This window comes from Apis laboriosa, unplaced genomic scaffold (genome assembly GCF_014066325.1).
Source record: "Apis laboriosa isolate Shangri-la unplaced genomic scaffold, ASM1406632v1 scaffold35_cov144, whole genome shotgun sequence".
Classification (NCBI taxonomy): domain Eukaryota; kingdom Metazoa; phylum Arthropoda; class Insecta; order Hymenoptera; family Apidae; genus Apis; species Apis laboriosa.
The window spans coordinates 675,844-690,775 of record NW_025222966.1 but is presented as its reverse complement, the minus strand read 5'-3'; the positions used below and the strand labels follow the sequence as shown (position 1 = coordinate 690,775).

General features: G+C 27.6%; 1 long non-coding RNA gene across 3 annotated transcripts in view; it reads left to right on the top strand.

The window, feature by feature from the left end:
* The window catches only part of LOC122715406, a 31,046-nt gene that overhangs the window by 5,296 nt on the left and 10,818 nt on the right, over positions 1-14,932 (top strand). For all 3 annotated transcript variants that reach the window (XR_006346835.1, XR_006346833.1, XR_006346834.1), the window contains exon 3: positions 3,455-3,588. This is a non-coding gene — a long non-coding RNA (uncharacterized LOC122715406). The remainder of the gene's footprint in view (positions 1-3,454; positions 3,589-14,932) is intronic.

The following is a 14,932-nucleotide window of genomic DNA, read 5'->3' as shown; positions in this document are numbered from 1 at the left end:
ATTACATTAAATTAAAGATATCAAAATTTGAAAGATGAATTTATGAAGATTTTAAAGTATCGTTTTATTTTCTCAATTGACATTTTTTTTTTAATAGATATATATTTATTATATTATATATTATATTATATATATATTATATTATACTATATATATTATAAAATATATTATATTATATTATATATTATATATATATTTATTATATTTATTATTATAAAATTATTCGTTTTTCTTGAGTCTGAAATGAAAGCTGAAAATTAAAAATAGTGACAAAAAACCTAATAAAATACCAATCAAATTATTAAAAAATTATAAATAATGTAATTTGTTTTTCACCAATATGATCAAACGTGTAACAAAACAGTTTAAATATCTTTATAACAAAGGCTATAATTTCATGTTTTACGAAATAAATTTGTTATTAAATTGATTTCTCCACAACAAAGGACAATAATGATAATTCATTGTCCTTTATTGCATATAATCAACTTCATTGTCATTAATTTGTCACTGAAGATGTGACTATGTAACGTTACGAACACAAAGATCCATCGTATACGTGTATTTAATTGAATTCAACCAAGTCACAAAGATCCATCGTATACGTGTATTTAATTGAATTCAACCAAGTCAATTTTCACTTGTGTCAACTGTACAGACATGTTTAGTCAAGATGCCAATAAGTCGTTTTGTCTTTGTGGTTTCATCCGTCACGTATCGTGCAACTGGTAAACGACCGGAACATCGGCTTTGTGATCATTGAACACAAAACTGATAGATCTTTCTCACAATGTATGAAATGATCAAATGTGCCGTAGTTTTTTTAAACTAATATATTTTTAAGCTCTGAATTCGATAGAATTTGAATAAATATTGATAAAATGATATAATCTTTCGATCACGATGATTTTTTTTTTATATTATTAAGATGATATATATTAAATGAAATGTTGTGAAGGTTTTACTTAATGATCGTTTATTAAGAAGTTATTAATTTGTATCTAATATAATCTAAATTTATATCAAGATTTTGTAAATAATTATATCATATTTTGATTTGTAATATAGTGTTTGTTTTTTTCGACAACTTTTCTTTTTATTTTCGAATAAGAGGAATTATTGAATGAAAGTTGAAATTATAAGAACTATTCATGATGTGAGATTCATGTTATGTTGTTTTAAGTTTTATGATTTTCAAAAATAAGATCGAAAATAAATAAATAAAAAACAAATTAAAAAAATTGTTTAAATGAAATTTTTATTTTATTTTATTTTTTTGTTTCTTTTTTCGTTTTAAACGATACTGTTTGAATAATAATGTATTTGTAAAATAAATTAAATTTTAATATTTATTATTTTATTTCGTATCTATTATTTATTTCCCTTTATTGATTATTTGAAATAAAGCATTTGATAAATTAATCACTTGAAAATAATTTATTTGTTAAATAATATTTTACAATTTATTTGGGATAAATTTATTATTTTCAAATTTTTATTCCAAATAAAACGATTTTATCAAAAAATCTTTTAATAAAGATAGAAATGTCACAAAATTTTTTTATTATCATAATACTTGAATATTTCTTCTTGATTTTCAAATAGTTGATTATCGCGATCTTATAAATATTTAATCACAATTGCTATAGGATTGGTAATTTTCATAGTTTTAATAATGGTGAAAAGACTTTTCGAACTCGAAAATTGAAGTTATATGGCATAAGACGTAGCGAAGTTTGAAATTTAAATCGGCTTGAAATTACAAGAGCTACTTATGGTAAAGATAAAATAAAAATAATCCTTTGGCAAGAGTTTAGAATTTGTAAATGTAGATGTAAATGTAAATGTAGATTTTGTGCTGGAATCTATATGGTTGGAAAAGATGAATGTCATAACGAATAATATTAATAAAGTTTGAAATAGAAGAGAATTATATTATACAATGTATACATCATATAATTACATAAGACGAACGATATATTATATTTAGGATTAATAGAAACTTCATCCTTATATATTTTTATATTTTCTTGAAAAATAACAGAAGAATAATTAAACGAGCCAATTTTGTAAAAATATTTGTCAAATACGTGCTCATAACGAATAAGGATCGTGATAATAAATGAAAGATATAAGAATTATGTAAGTTAATCGACTACAAATGGTTTTAAAAATACAGGGATACAGAGAAGTATCTCGATGTGAAAATTAAGTTCACGTTTTGTTACATTATAAGTTTGTAAAATATATCATCATCTACAACGTGCTGAAACATAATTTTCCATGGTTTAAGACCATGGATAATCTTCGTCGAAAGCACAAAGAAGAAAAAGTTGGGGAAGGGGATGAAGCTAACAGCTTAATGCAAAATATCGCGGATAGAGACTATAGAAATATTTTCATAAAAGATTTTCTTCAACATTCCCTTTATTATTCCCCCTTTTTTTTTATTTTGACCCTTTTGCATGCACAAGAATATAAAAGCTTTTAACGTGCTGCATTTCACGTAGGTGTTCTTAATTCTCCAGGAGAGAATGTTTTCTTGAAACGTTGAATTTTCATGGCGACATGTTTTTGCATACATATACGAGGCTCCCCCCCCTCTTCCCGGGGAAGAGGAGTTTAAGATATGTTTATCATCGTATCATTTTTATTATTATACTTTCGTGTTTCTTTTTTTCGTCAGCTGCGTTCCTCCACATTGACCACGTTTGGTTCCGTTACATTGCCTTCACATTTTATTACAGTTCCTCCACTTTTCGCCATTCCATTTTATGCTAGTCATACATTACAGTAATGTTGCAAACGCAGGGGCGCAATATGCGAATTGGATGTATCTCAACTCGATATAAACGTCATTCCATATCATTTGAATCGAGCCTTCCACTCATGATTGACATCTCTTCATCAAATATTTCAGATCATTCGTCGTTAATCACATCAAATAGTGATGAAATATTGATTTATGATTAATCAGCTTACATCATAATTAATTCATATTCCCATATATATGTATGTTTCCATTAACTGTCATATATAAAAATCAAAGCTCTATTTAAAAATATGAATATTTGTTAAAATCATAATATTTATTTTATCTTTATTTTATTTATTTTTTTCATGCTTTTATATTATTTGTAATATCGATGACATTAATGTAATCATGAAATTTTTTTTTATTACATACAAAATGTGAATATATTCATGAGACATTTTTGGAAAGTCAATTCTAGAGGCCAAAAGAAAATTAATATACAAAAATGTTGATTTTTTATTGAAGATTTGTGTTAGATAAAGAGAGATGATGAACGAGATTGCTCTATTTTCCACCATCATACACTGTTCCCTCTTCATCTAATGTAAACTTAAATTGTTCATAATTTAATAAATAAATCTCAAGTTATATTTTAGTATATCATACTACATAATAGATATTTTATATCATTTTTTACAGAGTTGTTATCATATATACGTTATGATGATCATTTTCGTGAAGGGTCAATTCGTATGAGGATAGGATGATCTTTGGAACGTGTTGAGGCGAGAATCGAGCTGCTAGTAAAGCTGCAAACGAAGACGATAGAATAGGTAAATGATAAATATTTTAAGATATACTCGGCGAAATGAACTCGTAAGTTAGATATAAGTCAGGTTTCAGGTTACTCAATGATCGCTAAAACTAATCACGTAAAATATACAATATTACTTAATTATTAAAAACTTGTTATTTAAAATATACAAAATTCAACTTTCTCTACTCTTTCCTCTCTTTCGTTGTTTAAGGATTTATTTTGAGATCTCTGAGATCTGTATGGAGCAGGAATTTCGCGATTATTTACATGTTTGTAGTAATTATATTAATATTAATAATATTAATATTATATTATAATTATATTAATATTAATAACAATAGTAGTAATTATATTAATATTAATAACAATGATACTTGTAATTTTTCAAATGTGTATATATATATATATATAATAGATAATATAAGTTCGATAAAAAAATAATGGTTTCTACAATGGAATGGAATAAAAATGTCGAATAAATTATATTTGGAATTTTTTTTAAATAGAATATACAAAGAATTCCTATGAAAGCAGAAAAATAAATCTGAATTCGAATAAAATTTGGACCTATAATTATTTTTGAAAAGACATAAAATGTTTTTTTTATCAATCACAAATCTATTCTGTGTAAGTAATTATAATTATTTTGATTTTTTAAAGGATAAATTGAGTATAATAAAAATTAGAATGCTAAAAGCTTTTTAGAGAAAAATTCATTTTCTCGGTTAAAATAGGTATATTATTTTTAGATTTGTGAAACTATCATTCGACATGCAAACAAAGTATAAAGTTTTTTAAAATGTGTTGAAATATTTTAATCATGGATAATACGGATAAATATTTCATATAAAATATAATTTGTTTTTGTCACTTATTTTTTAATTTACAGTTTCAATAAAAAATATTAAATATAATAATAGATATATTTGTAATTATCATTATTATTTAATTATTAATCATAAAACATGTAATTTTGATTGCATTCGTAGAAATTTTAATTAAATAAATTTTTTATGTGAAATAATATTTTCTTTTTGATTTGTATCTGAAAATTTTTTAGATAAAATAAAGTAAAATAAACGAAATAATAATAATAATAAAAAATAATAATTTCAATAGATAAAAATATGATAGAAAGTTAAAGTTGAAAATTTTAAAGTTAAAAATTGAGAAAATTTTGAACAAAAACATAAATTTATTATTTACAAGAATTTCAAATGTAAATTACAAAAAGACAATAGATAAAAATGAAATTTAAACTGTGTTATTTTCAATTACTTATTTATAAAATTATTTATTAGCATTTTCAAAATTTTGCTATATACTTTAGTGCAAATAAAATATTTACATATACAAAAAATACAATAAAAAATAAAACATTTTTCCAGATATACTATCTTTATATTAGTAAATTTTATTATTTAAAAATTGCATTTTTAATTATGCAATTTTTATTGAAACACTATTTTTCATAAAAGTCTTTAATATCATAATACCATCCTGTGGCTCCCTCTTGCATTAAATCCTTAAATTATTACAGAGAAAGAGAGAGAGAGAGAGAGAAAGAGAGAGAGAGAGAAAGAGAGAGAGAGAGATAAAATGATTCAAAAGTTCAAACGAGAAATTGATTAAAAAGCACGATTTAAAAGCTCGATTCATATTTCATACAACAAGAGAATTTGTTAAAATATATTCTTGTTGTGCTTTTCATTCACTTGCCATCAACAAACATGCTTTTATGATCACGCGATTTTAGATGTAATTTTTTTCAAGAGGAGGCGTCCGGTATCTGCGTGACTTGGTTTCAACTATGTTATTCCAATAAAAATTGCAATCACGTACCTTCACTTGTATGGGCTTTCGTGACTTTTTATTTTTGAAGAAGCGAGATCGTAGATACAGTTAAATTGTTGCTTCATTAAATATAGTGATGAATTTAATAATATTAATTCAACACTGTAAGAACTAACACAACTGTAGAAAAATAATTTTTCAGAAGATAAAAAAAGCTTATTTTTTTATGATTCAATTATTATATTGGAAGAATTTAAATATTTCTAAAATTAATAAAAATTTTAATTAAAAAATTAATCATTTTGTATTTATGTCGTTTGTTTTAAACCATAAATATTTTTTTTAATAATAATGATCTAATAATTAATTAAATCTTATTAATGAAATCTTTTTATTTAAATTTCTTGTGATCTATATTTATAATTAATTTAATGAAAATAAAAAGATAGAATAATTCAAAATATAATGTTATTTTTCAAATGTTCTTTTGCATTTTAATTTTATTATTTAAATTTTCTCTTGTATCAACTTTTTGTATTTAGATTGAATTAGCATCAAATAATTGAATAATAAACGCATTTTAAAATATACATTTTATATATTATTTATATATATATGTAAAAGATAAAACGAGAAAAGAATAGAATGAGATGGCAGTGTGATGAAGACAGAACGGTCTCACTCTCTTTTCATTTCACTTTATCTAATTACTTTTAACTTTCTATCTCTCAAGTATTTTATAAATATATTAAGATCATAGTTGTAAAGGTAAGCAAATTTTTCAAGATCGACTTTCACTAAAAATCGAAAATATTCATCGCTTTTGATTTATTTTCACACAGGAGAAATCATTTTTCTCCCTGGTTTATATTATCCATTCCCCGGCATCCTGTAAATTCGAAATCTTTTTTAGCAAGCAATTTCCATGTTCATTCAATCGTAAAGCAAAACCTTCCCCTCGAATACCGATTCCACTCTTTTCCCATCAAATATCGTGCGGCGAAAAATCTCACGAAATTCGCGACGCACCGAACGAATAAGGAATATATGTATAGATATTCGTGATGAAAACGTGAAAGTACACGCAAGTTCTCGGTATGTAATTTGTGGATGAAAGCAAGAATATATCCCGTCTGCGACTATACATTACCATATCTATATCATTTTCTGACGCGACGCCCAACTATTCTGTTTCACTTATTTTCCTCTTTCTTTTTTTTTTTTTGTTTTTCTTTCTTTCTTTTTTTTTTTTTTTCGTTATAATTTGACGAGGAGAATTCTGGTTCGTTCGACATGGATTCCTATTGTGCCCCCGGCTGCACCGTTATTTTTTCTCCCGTCCTTTTTTTATCTCGAGCTCTTAATTTATCGAGGGCATTGACGTGGGAGTCGGAGGAGTGTAAAATCACTCAACGTGATGCGATGCTATTACCTGAGGGGCCGCCGCCTTTCCAAGAGTGGAAGCGGAAAAGTAGTGATGCATACACAACGGTGTTATATCCATGGCATGTATATGTATATAGGATGCAGCCTTCGTCGTGGTCGATTTCTTGGTCGATGCCGAAAGACAAGGGATTCCACCCTCGTGTAATCTTAGACGATGAGAAACTGAATAATTAACGTTGTCGAGCCGTGATGAGGGAAAGTGGCGATGGATAGTTTAATGGTTTATAGTTTGTCGAGTATAGAAAACGTTGGTTAAATTTCTTTTAGATAAAAGAAAAATATTGATATATGCATATATTTTTACTTATATATTTTCTTTTGGAATTATTATTAATTGATTAATTAATGATAATGAAAAGAATTATTTAATATTATAATAAAATTATTGTATATTTATTTATATTGTTAAATTGTACATATTATATAAATTATAATAATTATCTTGTTATTATAAATTGAAAATCTCAATTCTGTCTCACATTTAATTTTTTCTTCTTCTTCTTTTTTTTTCTTCTTTTTTTAAATATATCAAGTAATAATTAATTTTTTTATTATTATAATATAGTCTTAGTAATAATTTTTATTGTTTGCATCGTTTATTTTGCCATTTCAAGTAATATTGTCTTTTAAATGATTGATATTTATAGTGTCATATTCTAAGGAAAATTTTATGGCTTTATAGAATAACAATAAACGTTGATTTTTCTCCTTTTCTTATTTTTTTCTTGTCTTGCAACGGCAAGAAAATTCTCAAAATTCATAGGAAGAGAAAGCAAAGGATTCGTTTGCACGTACACCGTGTGTAATTAAACTCTCTTGTGTCTCTACAGTCTGAAACTTCACTGAAAAGGTACATGTTTCTGAAAGTTTCATTTCATCTCCAAGTTGTTTCATATCTGATCTTTTCTTTTTAACGAAACAGACTTATCTTATGCTTTTGCATATTTCTTTTCCTGATTTGATTTTTTCTTGGGTTAAATTTCGAATTAAATAATACATCCGGAAAAATGATAATACAATTGTAATTTTTTAAAGAAAATCAAGAATAAAAAATTGATCATACATATAATTATATATTAACGCACAAAATTATCTATTAAATTTTTTTATTAACATAAGAAATTGTATTTACAACGCTTGATCAAAAAATAGAAGTCATTTAGAAGACATTTAACATTTTTCTTATTTTTACTGAAATTTAATATTAATGAATTGAACTATATATTATAATTATATAACGATATGTAATTTGTATTTTAATTATATTTTTGGATTGATATATTCTGATTTTTCCAAATATTCAGAATTTTTTTTCTAAATCAGCAAATGTCATAATTTATATTAGAAGAGTTACTTGCCTGATATATAATAAAAAATAATAAAACAATAAGTTATTAATATATTATATAATTATACATATAATAAAATACATTAATAATTAATAAAATTTTAAATTAAATTTTGTTCAAATGAAAATTTAAATTTTATTAAAAATACAAAAAAATAACGAAATCAATTATAAAGAATTCATATCACAAAGTGATAACTATCACGTAAGAAACGAATGTATAAACATAATATAGACATAATAATGGAGGAATTGGATGTATCTAGGATTACTTGATTGCCAGATCCCTTTAATCCCAAGAATTTCAGAGTCTAAATGGTCTCAGATGATCGTTTGACGTCAATGATATTACAATCTCTAAGATGCAGATCAAATTCCTCCCTTGTTTCTAAATCTTTGAATAACTATAGTGCCTACGTGATCACATGTCCCAGGAAATAGCATTATCTTCGGGATTGCAGGATACAAATATCTTTAGGGACTTGGTGTCTTTGGACCCCAGAGAATCCTGATATTTCTGGATCATAACTGATTTTATCTTCTAATTGAACTTGGACCATTATACCATTGACCAAGGGATATTAGTAAATATAGCATGAAACATGTTTGTTATATCCTATTCTTTTTTCTTATCGCATTTCAATGATCCATGTACGATTGTATCATGAAACTATGATTTTTTGAAACTCATAGATATCTGCATCGTTTTTCAGTGTGATGTTTGATTTTCATTAAATCCTATCCAATGTAGAATTTTCGATTCTATATTATTTACAATATAAATAATTTAATTTAATATCTCTAATAGAGATCGCTTGAGTTTCTGTAACAAAAATGAGATTTATTTTATGAAAGACACATAAATTACTATTTGATTTTATTTTATCCTAGTGCAATTGTACGTAAAATGATAAAACACAATTTATGAAAAAAGATATACATATATTTTCATTTAAAGATTTTACGTTGTTATAATATAACGCGTGAAAAAAAATATGGGTATGGAAATGTACTATGACTTTGATTTATTAATTTTTATTCTTTGGAATTTTTCTCTAATTATAATTACAAAGTTTACATACACGAGTTTTTCCGCAACATGACTCATCTCATAAATATCAAACGCGATAAACAAATTTCCTTTTCATTATTTCAACACGTTCCACGTGCACTCGATATTTCATTTTGACATTTAACAAGCAATTCACCATTAAATCCAAACGTTACATCCTAATAAAAATTCTAAACGTGTTTTTTTTGCGCACTTATTATATATCATTTACGATGCTTAAAAATGGTAAGGTGCTCACGTTTCACGAGCATCTTAACCATGCCTTATCTCCAATAGGGATTTCCGTAATGCGGAAAATAGAACCCAAGAGGCCCGTAACCGTTCCCCTTTCGAAAATGATTTTATTGATCATTTGCGATCCGTTTTTATTTACATCTTGAACACGTTTCTTCACGCTTTTATCAATGAATTGAATAAAATACCTCATCTTTTCGATATACGTACTTTTTCAATCTTAAAAAATTACAATTACAAAATTTACACAAATTACCGATAATTTACACATATATTTAATCCTATTTCGTAATAATTGTACTCGCTTCAACTCTATTCTCATTGTCTTTTATCAAAATAAAATTTCTACATAATTTCTACACTATTTTTATTCGAAAAATTTGTGTTTCAAAGAGTTAAACCGCTTTTCATGCATTATCCTTTGCCCCACATGTGTTAAATCGCGGCCGCCGGCGCATAAATTGATTTGCACCACTTGCGGCAAATAATAGCTGCGCGAACGAGGCAAGAAGGCGAGCTATATTCGTCGAATTGTAAAAAGAAATTATGCCACGGCGTATTAATGGCGATGATCTATGAAAGAACGGCACGAATTTGCCCAAGGCACGAAAGTCTCGAGTTCAAAATTGTAATACGGACATCGATATTGGGCGTGCTTCGCAGCACAATGTTATTATCGATTATCTGTATGTTTATAATACGCGAACACGATTTGTAATATTACCTACATTTCGTTATTACGTATATGGTTATGGTATACGATTTGATGTAAGCTCTTTATTGGTTGTTAACGCGCTTTGTTTGTTTAATTTCTACGAAATAATACTATTCGCTATTGATTTATGATAAATGATTTATTTCAAATGTTGAAATGTAAATAACTTGTATTTGCTTGTTCGAATCAGATTAATCATTTTTTTTTTTAAATTGTTTGTCAAATATGTAACGTGTGCTGCTTATGTAAATAATTAAAGTGATCAAACGTGTTGTTTATACAGTAATTGAACATGCATCTTTACGAATTTTATATATCAACAAAGTTTTAAAAAGAATAAAATTTTGGAAAACTAATACTTCTTTATATACATAATTCTTCGTGAATAGAAACGAAAATTTATTCGATTTGGTATAAAAAGTTATTATTACCAAGTATTTCATTTTTCCATTGTGTTAATCCATCAGAGGGATGGGACACGATTTGTCAGTGGTTTCTCTCGTTTCAATTGTACGAGGTAGTCCGATGTGTCAAGTCGAAGGCGCTGATCGATTCCATGGGGATTCAAGTGAATTCGCAAATGGAACGAGGACGAATCGATTGACTCGACCTTGTCTGTTCGCCTGACTAACGGCTTCGAAAACGAGTCAACCGATGGACCGGATGCACATGTATCTTCGTTCGTCTCCCCCTACAAGAATTTATTCGGATAAAAATAACCACGATATACCTGCAATTAGAAAACTGGACTAGAATTTTCTCTCTCCCCCCCTCTTCTCTTTTAAAATATTTTCCCTATTTTTCATTCCCTCCTTTTCCCCACTTTCTCGATTTATCTCGTTCGATCACAATAAACAGAATCACGCTCTTAAAGCGACGATCCGTCTTATTAAAGCAGTTGTCGCTGGTGAAAAAAAAAAAAAAAAAAAGAAAAGAAGAAAGAACTCTCCAAATAATTCGAACGAGCCGCAACTTCTTCCCTTCCAAAACTACGTTTCTCGTTTCACTGGCGGAATCACGAGGAACGATATGTTAATGTGATTGTTCCCCAGTTATTCTGCTTGGCTCACAGGTGAGCCAGCTTGCGGGGAAAGAAATATGCCAGCAGGAAGTGACGGTGATGGGGGGAGTGGGGAGAGAAGCGAAACGGGGCAGAAGGGTGGAAAGGAGAAAAAAAATAGGAGGGTAGAAATGAGATAGAGGGTGGAAGCGGGGAGGGGATCGTTGGATGGGAAAGAGGAGATGGGAAAGGGAGGAAGGAGGGTGGAGGCGGGGAGAGGGGTAGATTTGACCCTGCTTGTGCACCTGGATAGGAGGCTGTAATCAATACCACAGAAAGCGCGCGCTGCGCCAGGCTCACCCCTTATCCGTCCTCCTACCGATACCTGAATAACAGCCAGTGTACAGGTTCTTTGACGAGCACCCCTCTCTCTCTCTCTCTCTCTCTCTCGAAATCTCTTTCTCACCCCTTTTCAAACGATAGATGCCACCAACTTAACCTCGGCGAGAATTATATGTTGAGCGCCTTGACAAATTCTTATGAAAATATCTGCGTAGAGAGTTATGTAAAGCTCGTCACATTCGTTACATTACACAGACACTTTAACATTTTTTTTTTTGTATTTGGAATTTCATCGTTCTGTTTTATTTGTAAGAGCGATCTTACTTTTCCTTTCTCTTGGCGAAGAAAGATTCGAAAGGGATTTTGTTGTTTGGTATACGGATTCTGAAAATCTTTCCGTGCAATAATACCTCGTCCATGGGGCGTTGGTCTCTAAGCTGTGATTATTTATAATATTTTCACCCTCGTTGACTTATCTTTTGTTCCGTTTTACGCGTGTGGATTTTGTCGTAATTTGCGAAGAAGAAGAAGGATTGTTATCTATTTGAAAGGTTATTTTGGAATAATCTAAGAGTGGGATATAAATCAAATAATGATTAAAAATGATTAATATTCTGATTGAATGTGATCATGTGCTATTATTTATTTTGTCACTGATCAGTCGTTAATCATAATAAATAATTAATCATTCGTCTATCCTGGATTTACGTCGAACTTTTACATGTAAATTGGAATAATAATTCATCCTTTACTTTATTCGATGTGATATTGTGAAATTTCGAATACTTATTTTAATTTATACAGTCATTTTTAGTCATCGTATTTAAATTTCCGATTACGTATTTAATCATTAGTTATGATTACCGGTAGTCATTAATCATATCATTACAACTAATCATTAGTCAGTATTCATTATTCATCCTTAATAAAAATTTCAATTATTAGTCATTAATCATGGTCACGCTATTTATTTATAATCATTAATCATTAGTTAATTTTATATATAATTTATAAAGTCATTAATCACTAATCACAATTATTGATTACAATTTGTCCAACTCTATCGCCGATGACTAATGTTTAATAATTTTGCTAATGACACGTTTTGACTGACAATTCATTTTGTCCATGTAAATAGTTATTATTGTATCGTATAAATTGAATAGCAATAATCTTAATAATCATGAATATGATTATTTCTTCTATAATTATTCGTATGAATGTCATCCTCGAATGCCTTATCCTTAACTGTTTTCTAGGAAATTCGAGCAAGATAAACGAGGTGATAACAAATTTTCCACAGAGATTCGTCGCAGAAGTTTCCGTTCTATGACGCAGCTCTTCTTTCGCCTGCGGCTCAGAGACAACTGCCGTTTCTTCATTGTCTTCCAAGATTTCTCTACGTTTCTTTGAGTCCCTTTGTTCTATCAACGAAGAAAACTGGACAAATGATTTTTTTTTCTTCCCATTTTGCAAATTTAGAAGGTTCTTAAAACACTTGTGGTATTATTTCTTCAAGAATACATGAGCCTGAGAAATACAATTTTTATGTAATTTACGTAATCACGCCAATGTTTTTCGAATATGAATAGCAATACTAAAAATTTTGTAGAAAATTTTTAATCGTTGCAATTCCAATTTTATTCATGAAATGTTAATAAGATGTGTAATAAAAAAATATCAGAATCTAATTACTTTAACGAATAATTAAAATATTCATCACGAAATTTTGTCACATATGATAATAATAACAATTTAATTATTAGTTTATATGTTAATACTCCTTTTTATGTTAACTCCTTTATATGTTAATTACATTTTATTTACTAGATCACATAAATTGATAATATAATATTATTTTTTTATTATTCAATGATAATAACTTGATAATTTGATAATATTAAAAAATTAAATTATTATTTTATGAATTCACATATACCTGGAATGTTTTAAGATTTTCGATAATTATTGAACAATATAACTAAGATTATAACAATGTATAGTGTAAAAAAACATACATATTGTTATAAATATAACATTTATATATATGTAATAAATTTAAAGTATTTCTATACCATCTCTATTATAAACAAAATATATATTTTACATATTGAAATTAAAACATTCCTAACAAACTTAATTTAAACAAACTTGAAACATTTCTATAATGCTCTAATAATGATAAATAAATTAATATAATACTCTACATAAAACGAACCCGAAGAAAAAATATTTGATTGATCAAAAGTTTGGCCATTTATTTCTGAACCACGCTCCGTACTTCCAACATGAACCTATTCTCATGATTTCTTCGCAATAACATATACTTACTTTATGCCTTGCACCATGTTACGAATGAACTCGAAATCACCACTTGAAGACAAATTGAAAGTTTTAGGGGTGCTCGATGGGGTAGAGGAGATAATCGCGAAGATCAGCTGAGGCCAAACCGCAGGTGGTCTAATTGCGACCAGGCTTGGCTTCGGTAATCGAGGGGTGGGAATGTCGCGTTACACGTGTAGATAATGCATCGTCCATGCAAATTCGTATGTCGCGTGTTTAACGTTTATCCTTCAACCGGCCAGAACCGTTCTGACCGTTTGCCCACCTATCAAGCTTTGTAGTTCTGTCAACTTTAATTAGGCCTATAGCCTTTAGAACATTCCGTTTTTCCATAATTTACGTATACATCCTGCGTAACGAAACATTAAATGATTTAAAACTTTTTGGGTAATTTTCATTACAGATATTTGTGTACTTGAAGATATTAGCATATGGAGGAGAGTATTCAACAATAGAATTATGTGTCATTTATAGAAATGTTGGAATATATTGGAAAAAGTTGAGTTTCTTTGTTTTTAAACATTTTAAGAGTGTTTTTATTTTTTTTATATCTGTGAATGTTTTTCGTTTCAATGGAAACTTTTAAATAAAAAAAAAAGAGTTTCCGAAGAATAAAATCAATTGTAGAAATTTCACCGGTTGGATATTTTCAATATTGTGTACAACAATGGAATTCAAAATAGTTCTATAGATGGATAAAAATATAAAGAGGTGTATTCAAATACTATGTGATGGCACAAAACAGATAGATTTTTTTCTATCCTTTTATTTTTTATATCCTTTCATTCGATTCAAGTAAAAATATACAAAATTTTTCAGCAAGTATTATTTAATTTTCTATATCTAATATATCTTTTTTTCAATTTTAACGTTCGAAATTTTTCATTTCTATTCATATTACACTGATTTAATAGTACAGTAGAGTAAGAGTAGATAAATTTAATTTATTCTTTAACATATCAATATTTGCATATAGATCTAAGAGATATGAATCTTCAAATCTTTAAAAAAAATTTCGATTTTATTATATAACACTATGCCTGTATCGCAATTTTTATGATAGAAA